Source organism: Haemaphysalis longicornis, unplaced genomic scaffold, assembly GCF_048455015.1.
Source record: "Haemaphysalis longicornis isolate Haplotype H1 unplaced genomic scaffold, Haemaphysalis longicornis Haplotype H1 scaffold_2, whole genome shotgun sequence".
NCBI classification, from domain to species: Eukaryota; Metazoa; Arthropoda; class Arachnida; order Ixodida; family Ixodidae; genus Haemaphysalis; species Haemaphysalis longicornis.
Window position 1 is genome coordinate 163,384,354 of NW_027526295.1, and position 12,070 is coordinate 163,396,423.

A 12,070-nucleotide genomic window follows, 5' to 3' on the forward strand; every position below is an offset into this window, starting at 1 on the left:
TGCAGGGGACGACCGAAAGTTAGATGGGCAGATGAGATCAAGAAGTTTGCGAGGATAAATTGGTCGCAGTTAGCACAGGACCGGATAATTGGAGATTAATGGGAGAGGCCTTTGCCCTGCAGTGGGCGTGGATAGGCTGGTGGTGATGATGATGATGATATAAAAAATGAACACGTTGCCCAATCTGGCAGATATTTAAAAGTATTGGGGCGCGTGTTCCGGAGTGCTTTTTATTGGAAAAAGAACAAAGAAAACCTTGCCCAAGCATTAGGGTTGAGAATAAGATACGTTCAAGGACAGTCACGTACGGTGACGCGTTTTTCGGCAAATAACGTTTTTGTAAGCGTGTAACAAGCGGTTTCTCTCGTGCAATCAGTGTTTCTTGCCCGTTAGAGGCTTCCGTAGTTTGATGGTGTTCCCATGTTAAGCAGTCTTGGTCAGTAACTAGTTACTAGTAACTCGTTACCGGTAACTAGTTACTTTTTTCAGTAACTTGTAATTGTAACTAGTTACTTTTAAGTTAGAGGAACTTGTAACTGTAGCACTGTTACTTTTTTGTGGAGTAACTGTAGCGATAAATATCGTTACAGTTACTTTATTTCTATGAAAAAATTATCCAACAGCAACACTCAATAACGACCGATGTACAGTTTGCGCGTTTCACTTTTTCGGCCTTTCTTCCGCAGAACCTTCGTCTACTTCATCTATGCCAGCTCACTCCCTTTGCATGGCTGAAAAATATACGTGTGCGTGGTGTCCCACGCGGTCCACTAACGGCTCGAAGTTGCTAAGTCTAAGATGCAGTATTTTCCCCAGCAGCGCGACATCGCTCTCACCCATACGCTGCGACACGCGCCTCAGCGCACGTGGATGCATGTTGACGCGCTAGAACCTATAGTCCGATGCGCGGCTGCACCATTTTCGCCACATCTGGAGTGCAGTGAACAGGAAAGCAAACAAAGGCGAACAGGAATACAAAGGCGAACAGGAAAACAAATACCCACAAACGCCGCACAACGTACTGAAACCTTTGCACTTTCGTGTTAGCCTGGAAAACTCCGGTCAGGGCGTCTCTTTCTCATTAGCGACGTGCAGCCCCGTTTGCAGGGTCATAAAACGCCGCGGGGAGTCTCTCGGCGGTCTTGCGCTCGTCCAGCCCTACGCGCACTGTAGAGTGTTCCATTCACAAGTCGCAGTTGCTTGCGACCATTGTGCGAGACCCATGGCCCTATTTGGGACCACGCGTTTGGGACCCCTGGTCTAGAGGCTTCATCGAGCTGTCAACAGTGCTCGAACGAGGTCGATGAAGTAATAAATATCATGCCCCTCCACACATACGACGACCCCAACAATGGTGGCCCCCGGCTGCCCCCACACCAGCCAGCATCTTGGCCAGCAGACGTCTGACCACACTGCCACCGCACGAGGAAATGTTCTTGGAAAGCCTCAAGACTTCGTTTCGAGGGCTGTGGCCGAAGCGAAAACAGTAGCTACATCTGCTCTTGAATGTTGGGTGCAAGGAATACTTGGGCGAGCTTCGTTCGGCCTACGCCTCAAAGCAAACGAAGGGAGGGGTTCCTGGGATCGGCGACGTGATTGCTGTGGAAGGCTGGGATTGTGAGAGCAGTGTTTTCCGGTCGAAACGGCAAAATCCGCCTTTGTGAGGACAGGGGGGAGGAGGGGGAGGGGGAAAACAGTAAAGCATTCATTTCAGTTTCTATTCCCTTTGGAAATATCTTGTCTCCTTCCGGGTATGGGGGTGGCTGGGGGTTGGGGCGGGAGAACGACTCCGAGGGCCCACGGACAAACGTCGCTTCGGCAATGGCTCAAATTGGTCCCCGTCTCCGACCACAACTACGAAATAAAAAGTTAACGAAGCGCTTCTTTTTGAGTATCTTTCAAAAACACCTCGACAACCGATGTACTCCCACGTCCGTTTCCCATTCTCTCTCACTACGCGGGGCGGTCAAGCGACGGCATTGTAGGCGCAAATAAATTAAGTTGACATTAAAAGATTGTTTCGGCTGTGTCGTCCTCCAGCTCTGTATAGTATAAGTTCGGCCTAGTATAAGTTCGGCCTCTCTGATTCCAATTTTGAAAAACAACTAATTCTATGCTACAATGATGTTTGCAAATAAATTTCTTGCAGCGAGAGTGCAGCAACAAAAAAACAAAGTTCCTTATGATGGATAGAAAACTTCCGTAATAAAAAAAATGAGGCGTACAAACGATTCTTTGTTTGGGCATGAGAGTGCATCCTTTTAGGTTCCCCTCGTGTAGGCTTTTTTACGTGTAATTTTTACTACCTGCATGCCTTCGTACCGTTCTATTAAATAAGCCAAATCTTTTCAGTAACGGAAAAGTAACGACGTCACTTTTTTGCAGTAACTGTAACTGTAACTAGTTACTTTTGGAAAATTCGTAACTGTAACTGTAACAGAGTTACTTTTTTGGGTTAGGTAACTGTAAGTGTAACACTGGTACTTTTTTTCGGTAACGTGCCCCTGACTGCTTGGTACATAACGTTGTGTCGATGAGCAGCACAAGACTAGGGACAGGAACAGAGAAGTCACACAGAGCGCTGTGTGTCTTCTGTGTTTTAAATGCAGAGCATTTCTTAGCCTCGCCTCTTCCTGCGTCGGACGGCGTCCACAGCTCCGCGTCCGCAGCAGGTGCGCCTCTCCTCCTTCCCTCCTTTCTCTCAACAGCAGCTGGCGCGCGCATGCGTCGTAGTCAGCCCGTTCGCTCCGTCGCGGTCTCGGCGTAACAGGTGCGTGATAGCAGCGCAGTTGGGCGTGGAAGGGCGCGCGCTGCTTGCGCATGCGCGCTCTCCCCCCCGTACTGCTCTCCCTCTACTGCGCGCGCTGCAAATATAAAGCGGCTAGCGGTCGCTCGTGCTTCAGTCACTGCGTTGCTCCTTCCTTCCTTGGTTGACACTCGCTCCACCCTAACGCGACTTTACTCTCCTCTCTCTACCCCAAACCAACACCAACGCAACTACGACCCAACTACCCACCCTAACGTGACTTTACGCGGCGTTAACGACCCCCAATGATCTGCATTTACTCGTGTTCCCCTCGCGGGAAGGCGCGGGAATTTTTTTGTCCCTCCTCTTATGCTGCGCTTAGGCACGTCGATACAAGTTACAATTACATACAAGTTACACTTTCATATAAAAATTTATATTATGCGCAGATACAAGAAGACACATTGAAACATTTGTGACTCATTTGTACACAAACTGAGCAGTGTGCAGAAATAAATAAAATATGTATGCGCGTAAATTGACACAAATAAAATTTAAAAAAAATAATAAGAGAAGGCGAACACCGGTGAACGGTCATGGACGACCAATCGTTTATCAGTGCTTTAAAGGGGTCAAAATGAGCGTCGAACCCTAAACTTAATAAAAATTGGCTCCAATCCACGCTGTTAAAGTGGTTGGAAAGCCAAGCTTTAAACGACACCCACTATAATTGTCCATGCGACGTCACTTGAATTCACACACGTGGCTCTACAAAGAGTGAAACCAGAGATTCTGCCAGCCGTTACTTGGAATTCGTGGGGGCGGTGTCCTGAACGCAGCAGCATCGGCCACAGCCGGGCTAGAGCGGTGGAAGCCGCCGTCGCAGTAGCCCGGCAGTGCGTCGCCAAAACGAAAACGGAGAGGAATATCTTTAGAAGGGTGAGAAAGCGGAACCTAGCCACCCTGATGTGCTAGCCCGCCGGGGCTACACCACCGCGCGACACAAGCGCAAACACAGAAACAATTCGGTATGTGAGCTTAGTGATTCCGACTTATACCGATTTAAACTAGTTAGTTTAGTAAGTTTGAGAAATGCGAGAAAGCTGAGGGAACTTTTAAAGTCGCTATTTATCAGGACCAGTTGCTCCTGCCGCCTTTTGTAATACCTTTTTAAACACAATCGAATTGGTATTCATCAGTTTAGAAAACGGAGTTCCATTCGTGGAGAAAGAGAGAGAGAGAGAACAATCTTTAATGAGTCTGGCGATGTCAGCCGAGCTAAACCGCCTGGCTTGCTACGCCAGATGAATGCTGTGACAATGATGATTATAATGATGAAGAGGAACACATGATTTGAACTATCTACAAAGTCTGATCAAGGCTTGTGGCTTTTAGATAGGCCAGTAAAGCTTTTGTGGCACGAAAGGCACGTTTGGAAGAATTCCAGGGACCTAATACGTCTCTCAGTTCTAGCCCTATGGAGAGCGGCCGGCCCAGAGACACTGCAAGGCACACTCTTTGCGTACTAAATCGCGCATAGTCACAAATGAGGTGTTGCAGATCTTCACAGACACCGCACTGTGGGCACAGAGGCGAGGTGGACTGATTGATTTTGTAGCAGTAGTATCGTGTGTAGGCGACGTTCAACCGCATGCGGTGGAGTACTGCTTCATCATGCTTCGATATTCCAGGTGGCATGCTAAAGTTACAGTGCGGGTCGATAGAGTGGAGATGCGCGTAATGATGGGATGCGTCTGACCAAATCGAACGCTGCATGCTCCATGCCACACTGGATGCAAGGGCTGAAGCATCTTTCCGAGAAAATGGTACCGGTAGTTGTGGTCCACGATTGTTATGCGCTATGAATGCAGCAGCGTCCGCCTTCACATTTACAGTTATTCCGCAATGGGCAGGAACCCACTGGAGCGTTATTTGATGACGCGCCTGCAGAGATTGAAGATGCAAAGCATGTACATCAAGCACAAGCTGATCTTTGGGAAAGACGCCAAACATTGCAGTGCAGTCCGAGAGTCCGTGAAGATGGCCCACACGCGTGCAGGCTGCTCGATGATATAAGCCAAGGCTAGCCGCAGAGCTGCGAGTTCGGTAGTACGCAGAAGGTAGCGTTTCTCCAGCGGCCAGTTGTCTGTTTGTGGTCATTTTGTTTTCCCCCTTCAAACCAATTCTTGACGTATGTTTGCCGTACTACCACTTAATTTCGTTGGGTCCGGGCAACCCAGGAGATGCTGTCGAAGAAGGTAATCAAGGCGTGTGAAGGAAGCGCGCATTGGAGGCGAAGCTGCGCCAAAACAGACCCAAAACAGCCGTTGCTAAAGCAGACGACAAATCCGTGCCGCCGACGCACCCGCCGGCAGGCAGGCACCTCGGTGCGTGGACCGCTGGGTAAATTCGCCAAGCCATCTACAGTGTGCTCCGTGAGTGAAAACCTCCCCCCTCCCCCTTCGCCCCCGCTGCGTTGGGAGTTTATTGTCCCGCACGCCGCGAAGGAATCGCTGGCTGGTAGAGATTGAAAACTTTGCTTTAAAACAACAGAAATATAAAAAAATAAACTCTAAGGAAAGACCGCCCAAGCAGGGATGTAAAGGAAAATGGAGGATAAACAAACAGGAAAATGTAAAAAAAAAATCGGATTTCCTTCTTTGAAAGACTAAACTAAATTTCCTAGCGTGGCTTTCTTACCTCTACGCTGTATCAATGTATTCTACAGCACACTACGCATGTCTATGTCTTGGGGAATGAAAATGGGACGGTTTGAATGGGAATTGTGGTAGAAATTGCGGAAGGGCACTTTTCGACTGCAGAAAAATTAAGCTTCATACCGACAGTACTAATAACTCATTGGTCTGCCGAAAGAACTTTCATTAACTTCAATATACGGAGAGTAATATTTTTACTTTAATATCCTTAATTTCCATTAAGGTTAACATTCTATGCGTCGGCACAATTACCTAAGTCTGCCCCTTAGCGATTTCCGCCTGGAACGGATTGAAGTAATAAAAACGGTACATTTTACGAATTATAGAAAGGCACCCAGACATTTAGGTAGATTGCTACGCTAAGTGAACAAACAATACAGTGTTGTTGTACACCGGCTTCAAATTAGCGCACTAGTCGGCGAGTTTACATTACACATTACTCCGCTAATTTACGCGTGTGCAGACGCTAGTGCCTACGTAAGCTCAGTCTCCGTTCGCACGACTGTTGAAGCTGAAGCTAAAGAAAAAACTTTCCCCGTAATCAGAACAAACGGGGACTCTTGAAATGGCTATTGCTTATGCTACGCGAAGGAGAGAGAGAGGAGGTAAGGAGGAGGAGATACGGAAGGAGGCAAAACGTTTTATTGATCAAAAAGAAAAAGAAGACGGATGGCATCCTACTTCAGGAAGCCGCAAGAAATTATTTAGCGACACAAGTCCCAAACCCTTCCCTCCACCGCTTCGCCCATCCCAATCTCCAAGAAAAAAAAAAATATTCCTTCAAGGTGACGCCGCCATGCAATGAATGACACGCAACAGATGCACCGGCAAGATTTGGGGTCGCATCACTCCCGGCAAGCGCTCCGTCTTCGCTAGGCTCAGAGTTGAATAATAAATAACTAAACAGCATTACTACGGAAGCAAGTCATCGTTTTGTGAAAAAGGAAAATATGCACCGCTTCGACCAGCGCACCGGCCTGAACTTATTCCCCGCGCGCCGTAAAGCGTGGAACCCGCCTCGAAAATGCATACTTGCTATCAAAGCGGTGGTGGCACCCGCATGAGTGACGGCAATCCTTTTTTCACTCTCCCGCGTGGCACGCCGAATGAGCCCAAAAGTTCGGCGATTCGCGCAGTAACATAGCAAGACCACAGCGTGTACGCGGTCAGTGGTAGACCCTAATAATGTTTCCTCCTGAGTATTAGAGTGTACTAGAAGTTTTAGAGACCTGACGTTCAGGAACGGTGGACGAGCTGTACTGCGCATGCGCCAACTAGACATCAAAAAACAAAGAAAGCCACTTTTTTTTTGCCGGACGTGACGTCATGGTTTTGAAAAAAAAATGGCAGCTGTTGTACGGTTACCTCGCTTCGATCTTTTCGCCGTGATTTTTGTCTGCCGTTGCAGCGGTACATAGGTGTTCGGCTTGCGATTGTGATAAGGGCGCTCTCGAAGAACTTCTGGAGGGCACTCACGGTGGTGTGCAGCGTGTGATTGAGACGCTGAGTGTGTGCGGCCGCCTTATTTGCGCGTAGTGCGTTACGACGGTGAACACGGGCGGTCTGCATCAGTTGTGCCGCCTCGATTTGCGAGAGTGATGAGTGCGCTCGCGACAAGCTTCTGCGCTGCATTTCATTAGAACATCGTGTTGAGGCCGCTGGGCGTTTCGTCTCCGACGTGCGAGTGCGCGTATGCCTTCAACTTCAAACGGCGGTGCTATCATGGCCAGCCGCGAACGATCGTTCGCACGAAACTCTTGTCGCTCACCACACGGTCATTGACGAAGAAATATCAAGACGAGACTATTGCGACCGGCCAGCCATGAACGATCGTTCGCACGAAACTCTTGTCGCTCACCACACGGTCGTTGACTAAGAAATAACAAGACAAGACTATTGCGACCTACAAAGGTGATTCCTGCGCATCGCTTTGGAACCCCGTGTCTTGTAATCGCTGCGTGCTGTCATAAGCTCCGGGACATTATATTCAGGAGGTCATGGTCCTGCTGCCTATTCTTGTTAAATCGTTGCGGAGGACTCTTGGCGCGCAGAAATGAAAAGTTTGTAATTATCCACGTTAGTTTCGGTGGTCTCCAGAGGGTTGCTTTCCTGACGAGCGTATTGATGCGTATATTGCGGTATGGGAGCTGTGCAGATGTGTTGACGGATGTGGAGGGGCACACTTTGTAGCTGTTCTTGGGGCGCTGGATATACGAGGAGTTCAAGGGCGTCTCGTCTGGTAGGTGGTTGAGGCGGGAGGTTTGGGAGTGATTGTAAGCTTCGTGCAGTTTATCTAAGGTATTATGTACTTCCAGTTCGACCAACTTGCACATGGGTGTCGAGAGGGCACTGTTCGGTCTGTGAAAATATTTATTTCGCCCACCACCATATCTGGTGCCCGTTTGTGCTTCTGCTATCAGCCTTCGTCGTGTTCTGCTTGATCCTACACAGTGACAAAGTTTGATAACCGTAGTGGGACCCCACACGACATACGGCAGTGGGCCAAATTAACATTCTCAAATGCTATTTCCATAACACTGTTGGACACGAATTCTTGTAACTTTGTTCCTCCTGTGGCTACACAGCCCGTCACCATGATGCACAGCATATACTGAAAGTCACATGGTTTGTTGTTCCTATTTCAATGTATCTTGATGGTACATAGGGCAGACAAGGCCCTAACAGGCGGTGGTGGGAGCATGCCGCATTGCTGACAACTTGAACAGAAACCGATTTGGTGCTCCACTCCAAGACTCAATGCACGCCAGGTGGCTGCATGCCAGAATTTGATACGACGAGAGTGCTGAAGTTGTATGGCACAAAACAGGAACGAGAAATCTTTGAGGCCTATGTGATAAAGGTGGGAGACAGATGCACTATAGAATACTGAATAATTAGTGTGAAGTGTGCAGCAGCTGTAATTGCTTTTTACATGTGGTGTTAAAGCAGTGTCACATGAGGGTTTTGTTTACTTTGTAATCACTCTAAGAGGGAAGTGAAGCTTCGATGATGAAGCTCATTCCTGTCTCTATCCTTTCCTTGAGTCATGCCCGACATTTGACCAAAATTTCCAAGATGGAGTCTCAACTAGCCTGTGTAGCCACCTTCATTCAGTTCACTGTTTTGATGCATATTTAAGCACAAAACCCTGGGACGTCTGCCATTGATCACGCATAAGAAACCCTTGATGTCCGCCACACTCACCACTACCACTTCCACAACTTTGCACAAAACAGGTGCAAGCACAGCCATGACAGATTCCACCGTGCTTCCCAGTAAGCATGTCCCTTTATCAAGAAGGATGCATCACACCTCAAATACACTACGACGCATACAAAAGCTAGGGATCATCTACCTCATCTGGACATCACGCCTTTCTACAAGACAATGAGGCGGCACGCACTGCTGCCCTCAAATTTACTAGCCACGGATACGTATAAAGCAGAAAAGACCTGCCAGATCCCCTCACCAACCTCTAAGTCCAAAGCCGTTGTACAGATGCCTACAAACCCTACACAACATATTACCCAACACGTGCCCCTATGAATGCCCACCCTGTAAAGGAAGGAAGGAAGGAGAGAGAGAGAGAGAGAACAAACACTTATTTCTAAGTCCAGGTCCTAATTTGAAAGTTCAATTTACCGGATCCACATAGTACTCCTGAATGCCTGGTCCTAATTTCAGTGTTCAATTCACTGGATCCACGTAGTACTCCTGAATGCCTGTGCGGATCCGGTGCACGTGTTTGTAGAGAGCTTTCTGGGCAGCCTGGATGTTCACTGTCGGCGGGGGAGACAGCCAGAGCTTCCAGGAAGTGATGAAAGTGAGAGATTGGGTGAGAGATGGTGGGGTGAAGTCCCAATTAGAATGAGGGTTGGATGGGTAGGAAAAACACCTGGGGCAGGAAGAATGGCCAGGGCGCCGATAGATGCGGTGAAGAATGTGATGGGAGGGGAGTGAAGAGGTTTGAGCCTGTCGAATGAGGCACGCAGCCTCACGAGTTAGACGGGAACTGGGGGGTGGGTACAGGGTGCGTGATAGGCGTTGGGCGTGTAATTGGTAATGGCGGGAAGCGTGGTGTTGAGTACGAACCGTCGGCGGCTGGTACAAGTTTGGCCAGGACATGGGCAAACCCGGGAAAGGTACTCGGGTGAGCGTGTCTGCTAAGGCGTTTCCGCACATGCCAGCTTAGCCAGGAACCCAAACCACTGTGAAGCGTGGCTGAGGATTCGATGCAAGTATCGGAGTGACGAAATAAGTGGTGTGTGGGTGGGTCTCATGGTTAGCGAAATTACGAAGGGCTGACTGACAGTCGGAGAAGATATATACTGGCGTGGTGGTAGGAACATTAAGAGTAGCGTGCTCTATTGCAAGGGCAATGGCATATTCTTCGAGGGATGTCGAATCCGGTGGAGAAAGAAAGGAAAGCATAGCAGTGTCTAAAGAAGGGAGTAGGAGAAATGAAGCCATGCCCGTTGAGTTTGAGGGGATCTAGGAGATAGTACAGGGAAGACAGAGAGGTTAACCATCCAATCAACTGCACCCAATGCTTATCAGTGATCTCAAATAAATGCGTCAAACTTGCCTGAAACACCTTACTGCATTTTTAACTTTCATTCATGAAATTATTTGTATAAATTATACACTTATACTGAAGTGACGAGGCAGTATATTTGAAAATGTGTGAACATTCGCAACTTAGAATACTGTGCGAGTACTTTTTGATATTCAATTTGCAGCTCTGTTTCAAATATTTGAAATTTACAAATAGTAGAGGAACGAATGTTTGCTCTATCTGAAGACGTGCAAACTTTCAAGCTTCACTACATGGCAAGACCTTGCGGGTTGGTTTTTCTGCATGACACAGAAGCCGTGCCAAAAGCCTAATGCAGAAGCCTTGCACCAAGCAAGTGTTCGCTAACTGTGGTGTATGTTAGGTCAAGTGCAACACTACGAAAGCAAAACTTATAATCTAGAATAGGTTTCCTATAAATATAATAGCAGAAGTGAGAAATAAGAGGTTATTTCTGGCTTGTTGGTGAGGTCCCACCAGCAACTAGCATGCCCAGCCTCCTTTCAATCGTTGAGGAGAGTGGGGGTACTGCTGCCTATCATAATAAATATACCTAATATGCTTAATGTGTTCACAGTATTTTGAGGAACCCATATTTCTTTATGGCAATGTATGCAAAATTCTTGTTGCACTGGTTTGCATGTCTATGTTTTGTTTTCTCTGTTACATTAAATTTTTTGTATGTCAAGCGCAAGTACCTGAACAGAGGTGTGTCTAGTTGTGACTGCCTAAGCTGTCTTTTTTGGTGTAGTTATGTTTTAAACACCCTAGAAACACCAAAACAAAGTGTGGTTTGAAAATATTCAATTCGCAGCCAGCTTTTACTATTCGTATTCAAAAATATTTTATTAAATTCACAGCCAAGTTTAACTTGTATTAATTCACACACGCAAAGTTTATAATCACACACCTCTAAATATATATACAAAAGGTAAGTTGTTGTTTTTTATTTTATTTTATTCAGGATACCTTACAGGCCCATGGAAGGGCATAGCGTAAGGGGGAGCACATAATTTGTAAAGGGGAACTACCGACAGAGAAACAAAAAAAAGCCACAAGGCAAGAAAATAAACACAAGTAAGAAGTCAAAACACAGCAAATAAAATGTTTGAAGAAGGAAAAACACAAGTCAAGAATGTGAACTGAAGTTAACAAAAATGGTATTATAGCTACTGCACGTAGGTATGTATACAATCAAAGGTACAGGAATTCATGAAAGACACAGCCAACATGCGCATTTCGGAGATAATGAATATCGCTAAAAGCCAGAAACATAAAATAAAAGGTATACAAAAATTGTACAGTGAAAACATTACGGTGCGTAATGATCAGATAAATGGCGTCGAAAGGTTTCGTGGCATGAAACAGATGCGATAACGTCGGGGAGATCGTTCCAAAGGCGTATTGCACGTGGGAGGGCAGATGAATTAAAGGCATGCGTGGAACCATAAATGCGTGAGAAGCTGAACTGGTTGTGCAGTCTACGTGACATGGTAATTGGGTGGTGAAGATTAAACTCAGATGATCTCGAGGAATAAATATATTTATGAAATAGGCATAAAAGTGCTAAGGAGCGACGTGTGTGTAACGGTTGAAGGGAGCATTCATGTTTAATCTGGGTGATGCTAGCGTATCGGTCGTAATTAGATGATATGAAACGAGCAGCTCGATTCTGAATAGACTCAATCATGTCAATTAGATAATTTTGATGAGGAGACCAAATAGAAGAAGCAAATTCTAGCTGTGGAAGGACGAATGTAAGAAAAGCAAGTTTACGAACACTAGACGGGGAATAGCGTAAGTTGCGTCGTAGGTAACCAAGTGATCGAGAAGCTTTTGCGCATATGCTAGAGATGTGGTCCGACCAAGACAAATTGGGAGTGAGAATGATGCCAAGATATTTGTACGACGACGTCCGTGTTAGCAAGTTACTGTTTATGCTATACGGAAAATCAGAGTTAATACGTTTACGGCTAAAAATCATTACATTACATTTATTTAAATTTAGTGACATCAGCCAGGTGTCACACCAGC